The sequence below is a fragment of the Sapajus apella genome, unplaced genomic scaffold, assembly GCF_009761245.1.
Source record: "Sapajus apella isolate SASKATOON/1434 unplaced genomic scaffold, GSC_monkey_1.0 scaffold139, whole genome shotgun sequence".
Classification (NCBI taxonomy): Eukaryota; Metazoa; Chordata; class Mammalia; order Primates; family Cebidae; genus Sapajus; species Sapajus apella.
The window spans coordinates 1,200,240-1,207,146 of record NW_022437079.1 but is presented as its reverse complement, the minus strand read 5'-3'; the positions used below and the strand labels follow the sequence as shown (position 1 = coordinate 1,207,146).

General features: G+C 40.2%; 1 protein-coding gene across 4 annotated transcripts in view; it reads right to left on the bottom strand.

Annotated features, from left to right (window-relative positions):
- The window catches only part of LOC116540339 (5-formyltetrahydrofolate cyclo-ligase), a 44,858-nt gene that overhangs the window by 23,183 nt on the left and 14,768 nt on the right, over positions 1-6,907 (bottom strand). The gene's annotated exons all lie outside the window — the stretch shown is intronic.

The following is a 6,907-nucleotide window of genomic DNA, read 5'->3' as shown; positions in this document are numbered from 1 at the left end:
TGCCACCTCAAGTGGCTCCCTGACAGCCATTTATCCTAAGAGACACTTCATACAGGAGAGCTCTGGCTGACATCTGGTGGGTACCCTTTTGGGTCGAAGCCAAAAAAAAGGAATAGGGAGCAATCCTTTCTGTTCTGCAGCCCCCACGGGTGATTCCAGGCGAGCAGGGTCGGGAGTGGACCTCCAGCAGTCCTGTAGCAGAGGGGCCTAACCATTAGAAGGAAAACTTAAAAACAAAAAGAAATAACTTCAGCATCAACAAAAACGACATCCACTCAAGAGACCCCATCTGAAAGTCACCAACTTCAAAGACCAAAGGTAGATAAATCCATGAAGATGGGAAGAAACCAACACAAAAGGGCTGAAAACACCAAAAACCAGAAAACCTCTTCTCCTCCAAGGGATCACAACCCCTCACCAGCAAGGGAACAAAACTGAAGGAAGAATGAGTTTGATGAACTGACAGAAACAGGCTTCAGAAGGTGGGTAATAACAAACTTCTCTAAGCTAAAGAAGTATGTTCTAACCTAATGCAAAGAAGCTAAAACCTTGAAAAAAGGTTAGACAAAATGCTAACTAGAATAGCCAGCTTAGAGAAGAACATAAACGACTTTACGGAGCTGAGAAACACAACACAAGAACTTTGTGAAGCATATGCAAGTTTCAATAGCTGAATCCGTCAAGCAGAAGAAAGGATATCAGAGACTGAAGATCAACTCAATGAAATAAAATGAGAAGGCAAGAATAGAGAAAAAAAGAGTGAAAAGAAATGAACAAAGCCTCCAAGAAATATGAGATTATGTGAAAAGACCAAATCTACATTTGATCAGTGTACCTGAATGTGATGGGGAGAATGAAACCAAGTTGGAAAACACTCTTCAGGATATTATCAAGAAGAACTTTCCCAACCTAGCAAGGCAGGCCAATATGCAATTTCAGGAAATACAGAGAACACCACAAAGATATTCCTCAGGAAGAGCAACCCCAAGGCACAAAACCATCAGATTCACCAGGGTTGAAATGAGGGAAAAAATGCGAAGGGCAGCTGGAGAGAAAGATCAGGTTACCCACAAAGGGAAGCCCATCAGACTCACAGCGGGTCTCTCGGCAGAAACCCTACAAACCAGAAGAGGGTGGGGGCCAATATTCAATATCCTTAAAGAAAAGAACTTTCAACCTAGAATTTCATATCCAGCCAAACTAATCTTCATAAGTGAAGGAAAAATAAAATCCTTTACAGACAAGCAAATGCTGAGAGATTTTTGTCACCACCAAGCCTGCCTTATACAAGCTCCAGAAGGAAGCACTAAACATGGAAAGGAACAACCAGTGCCAGCCACTGTAAAAACATACCAAATGGTAAAGACCATTGAAACAATAAAGAAACTGCTTCAACTAACAGGCAAAACCACCTACCAGTATCAAAATGGCAGGATCAAACTCACACATAACAATATTAACCTAAAATGTAAATGGCCTAAATGTCCCAATCAAAAGAATGGCAAATTGGATAAAAAGTCAAGACCCATTGGTGTGCTGTATTCAGGAGACGCATCTCACGTGCAAAGACACACATAGGCTTAAAATAAAGGGATGGAGGAAGATTTACCAAGCACATGGAGACTAAAGAAAAGCAGAGGTTGCAATCCTAGTCTCTGATAAAACAGACTTCAAACCAACAAAGATCAAAAGAGACAAAGAAGGGCATTACATAATGGTAAAGGGATCAATGTAACAAGAAGAGCTAACTATCCTAAATATATATGCACCCAATACAGGAGCACCCAGATGTATAAAGCAAGTTCTTCATGACCTACAGAGAGACTTAGACTCCCACACAATAATAGTGGGAGACTTTAACACTCCATTATCATTAGACACATCAACGAGACAGAAAATTAACAAGGATATCCAGGACCTGAACTCAGATCTGGACCAAGCAGACCTAACAGACATGTACAGAACTCTTCACCCCAAATCCACAGAATATATATTCTTCTCAGCACCACATCACACTTACTCTAAAATTGACCACATAATTGGATGTAAATCACTCCTCAGCAAATGCAAAAGGTGGGTAATAGTCTCTCAGACCACAGGGCAATCAAATTGGGATTAAGAAACTTACTCAAAACCATACAGCTACTGAACAATGGAAACTGAACAATCTGCTCCTGAATGACTACTGGATAAATAATGAAATGAAGGCAGAAATAAAGATGTTCTTCAAAACCAGTGAGAACAAAGACACATACCAAAATCTCTGGGACACATTTAAAGTGTGTCTACGGGGAAAGTTATAGCATTAAATGACCACTTGAGAAGTGAGGAAAGATGTAAAATCAACACCCTAATGTTAAAATTAAAAGAACTAGAGGAACAAGAGCAAACAAATACAAAAGCTAGCAGAAGACAAGAAATAACTAAGATCAGAGCAGAACTGAAGGAGACAGAGACACAAAAAAACCCTTCAATAAACCAATGAATCCAGGAGCTGGTTTTTTGAAAAGATCAACAGAATAGATAGACCACTAGCCAGAATAATAAAAAAGAAGAGAGAGAAGAATCAAATAGATGCAATAAAAAATGATAAAGGGGATAATACCAATAATTCCACAGAAATACAAACTACCATCAGAGATTACTACAAACACCTCTATGCACATAAACCAGTAAATCTACAAGAAATGGATAAATCCCTGGACACTTACACTCTCCCAAGACTAAACCAGGAAGAAGTTCAATCCCTAAATAGACCATTAACAAGATCTGGAATTGAAGCAGCAATTAATAACCTACCAATCAAAAAAAAGTCCAGGACCAGAGGAGTTCACAGCCAAATTCTACCAAACATACAAAGAGGAGCTGGTACCATTCCTTCTGAAACTATTCCAAACAATACAAAAAAAGGGAATCCTCCCTAACTCATTTTATGAGATCAACATCATCCTGATACCAAAATGTGGCAGAGACACAACTAAAAAAGAAAATTTCAGGTCAATATCCATGATGAACACTGATGCGAAAATCTTCAACAAAATACAGGTAAACTGAATCCAACAGTAAATCAAAAAGCTTATCCATCACAATCAAGTCGGCTTTATCCCACGGATACAAGGCTGGTTCAACATACGCAAATCTATAAACGTAATCCATAACATAAACAGAACCAAAGACAAAAACCACAACATTATCTCAATAGATGCAAAGAAGGCCTTTGAAAAAATTCAACAGCCCCTTATGCTAAAAACTCTCAATAAACTAGGTATCGACGGAATGTATCTCAAAATAACAAAAGCTATTTACGACAAACTCACAGTCAATATCATACTGAATGGGCAAAAACTGAAAGCATTCCCTTTGAAATCTGGCACTAGCCATGGATGCCATCTCTCACCACACCTATTCAATATAGCATTGGAAGTTCTGGCCACAGCAATCAGGTAAGAAAAAGAAATAAAGCATATTCAATTAGGAAAAGAGGAAGTAAAACTGTCTCTATTTACAGATGACATGATTGCATATTTAAAAGACGCCATCATCTCAGCCCAAAATCTTCATAAGATGATAAGCAATTTCAGCAAAGTCTCAGGATACAAAATCAATGTGCAAAAATCACAAGCATTCCTATACACCAATAACAAACAGAGAGCCAAATCATGAGCGAACTCCCATTCACAATTGCTACAAAGAGAATAAAATACCTAGGAATACAACTAACAAGGGATGCAAAGGACCTCTTGAAGGAGAACTACAAACCACTGCTCAAGGAAATCAGAGAGGACACAAACAGTTGGAGAAACATTCCATGTTCATGGTTAGGAAGAATCAGTATCATGAAAATGGCCATACTGCCCAAAGTAATTTATAAATTCAATGCTATCTCCATCAAGCTACCAGTGACCTTCTTCACAGAAATGGAAAAAACCACCTTAAACTTCACATGGAACCAAAAGAGAGCCCGCATGGCCAAGACAATCCTAAGCAAAAAGAACAAAGCTGGAGGCATCACACTACCTGACTTCAAACTATACTACAAGCCTACAGTAATCAAAACAGCATGGTGCTGGTACCAAAACAGAGATATAGACCAATGGAACAGAACAGAGGTCTCGGAGTCAATACCACACATATTCAACCATCTGATCTTTGACAAACTGACAAAAACAAGCAATGGGGAAAGGATTCCCTGTTTAATAAATGGTGTTGGGAAAACTGGCTAGCCATGTGAAGAAAGCTGAAACTGGACCCCTTCCTTCCACATTATACAAAAATAAACTCCAGATGGATTAAAGATTTAAACATAAGACCTAACACCATAAAAACCCTAGAAGGAAACCTAGGCAGTACCATTGAGGACGTAGGCACAGGCAAGGACTTCATGACTAAAACACCAAAAGCAATAGCAACAAAAGCCAAAATAGACAACTGGGATCTAATTAAACTTAGGAACTTCTGCACAGCAAAAGAAACAATCATTAGAGTGAAATGGCAACCATCAGAATGGGATAAAACTTTGGTAATCTACCCATCTGACGAAGGGCTAATATCCAGAATCTACAAAGAACTTAAACAAATTTACAAGAAAAAAAAAGAACCCCATCAAAATGTGGGCTAATGATATGAACAGACACTTTTCAAAAGAAGACATTTATGCAGCCACAAACATATGAAAAAATGCTCATTATCACTGGTCATTAGAGAAATGCAAATCAAAACCACACTGAGATGCCATCTCACACCAGTTAGAATGGCAATCATTAAAAAATCCGGAGACAATAGATGCTGGAGAGGATGTGGAGAAACAGGAACACTTTTACACTATTGGTGGGAGTGTAAATTAGTTCAACCATTGTGGAAGACAGTGTGGTGATTCCTCAAGGATCTAGAAATAGAAATACCATTTGACTCAGCAATCCCATTACTGGGTATATACCCAAAGGATTATAAATTGTCCCATTATAAAGACACATGCACACGTATGTTCACAGAGGCACTGTTCACAATAGCAAAGCCTTGGAACCAACACAAATGCCCATCACTGATAGACTGGATAAAGAAAATGTGGCACATATACACCACAGAATACTTTCCAGTCATAAAAATGGATGAGTTCATGTCCTTTGCAGGGACATGGATGAAGCTGGAAACCATCATTCTCAGCAAACTGACACAAGAACAGAAAACCAAACACCACATGGTCTCACTCATAAGTGGGTATTGAACAATGAGAACATATGGACACAGGGAGGGGAACATCACACACTGGGGCCTGTTGGGGGTTGGAGGGCTAGGAGAGGGATAGCAGGGGGTGGGGAGATTGGGGAGGGATAATATTAGGAGAAATACCTAACGTAGATGGTGGGAGATGGATGTAGTAAATCACCAAGACATGTGTATACCTATGTAATAATCCTGCATGATCTGCACATGTACCCCAGAGCTTAAAGTATAACAATAATAATAAAATATATATATCATACCATATAGGATCTTATAAGCACTTATTTCTTGTCTTAATAAAAATTAAACATTCTCATAGACAAGTTGACAGTCACTGGTGGGACCACTAGTGTTAGAGTCTCCACAGAATATTACTAAAATTACCCAGACTGTCAGAAAATAAATGTTATTTAAGCTGCACTGCCCAACCCCAATAAAAAATAAAAAACAAACCCAGAAACTGGATTGAGAACATGTATTGACCCAGCAGCTGTTATAGGTTTGACCAGGCACTCAGGCTCAGGAAACAATCTAAGTATTACTCCATGTACTTAGCCTTACAGAAGGACACAGAAGAGGAGATACGGCAGGTTCAGCATCTTTACCTCACCCAGGGCCCAGCACCTACCTCACTACACCACTTCTTTTGCCTCCTCACTCACACAGGGTGCAGCAAGAACCAACGTGCACAGAAGTCACCTTCACACAGAGAAGCTGCAACCTCCATTTCCTGCCCATCTTTTATACAGATATAGTTCTGCAGACCCCGGGCTTCCATGCCAACTCATAGCTCCCAATTCAGGTGTAGTAGCACACAGTAACAGGCAGGTACAGGTACATCCCACGTTATCACAACTCTATGGCGTCCCCAAAACTAGTGCTGAGAGAAGGTAAGTTTCAAGTTTATTCCCCCAGGCAGGCCCAGCTTAGTCCGGGATTGATGTTAACTCTTTACTCACAAATATAAAAAATGTTGCTTGGGTGCGGTGGCTCACACCTATAATCCCAGCACTCTGGGAGGCCAAGGCAGGAGGACTGCTTGAGGGCAGGAGTTCAAAATTAGCCTTGGCAACAGAGTAGACCTGTCTCTACCGAAAATTAGTCAGGCACGATGGTGTGCAGGTGTAGTCCTGGCTACTCAAGAGGCTGAGGTTGCAGGATCACTTGAGCCAGGAGTTCAAGGTTACAGTGAGCTAGGATTACACCCCTGCACTCCAGTCTGGGCAACAGAGTGAGACCTTGCCTCTAAAAACAAGTTTCAGTGCCTTATAAAACAAATAACCCTGGTATACTTCTTAAAGTGACCCTGGGAACATGCATATAGTTTTTTACATGCAGCTTTTCTCTCATAGCTATTAAGTGTTGGTCATCTACTCATTTATACAGGCATTGTTTGAATTCAAAACTGTGAGCTTCACCTCAGGGAACTTTTACTGAAAGTCTACAACATAAACCACATGACTAGGTACTGATTTAGAAGAAGGCCTCTGCTCCTAAAGAGTCTAAGTCTATTAGCAAAGAAAAGGGATATACTGCCGGATGCAGTGGCTCATGCCTGTAATCCCAGCACTTTGGGAGGCCAAGGCAAGCAGATCATGAGGTCAGGAGTTCAAGACTAGCCTGATCAACACGGCGAAACCCCGTCTCTACTAAAAATACAAAAATTAGCCAGGCATGGTGGCGT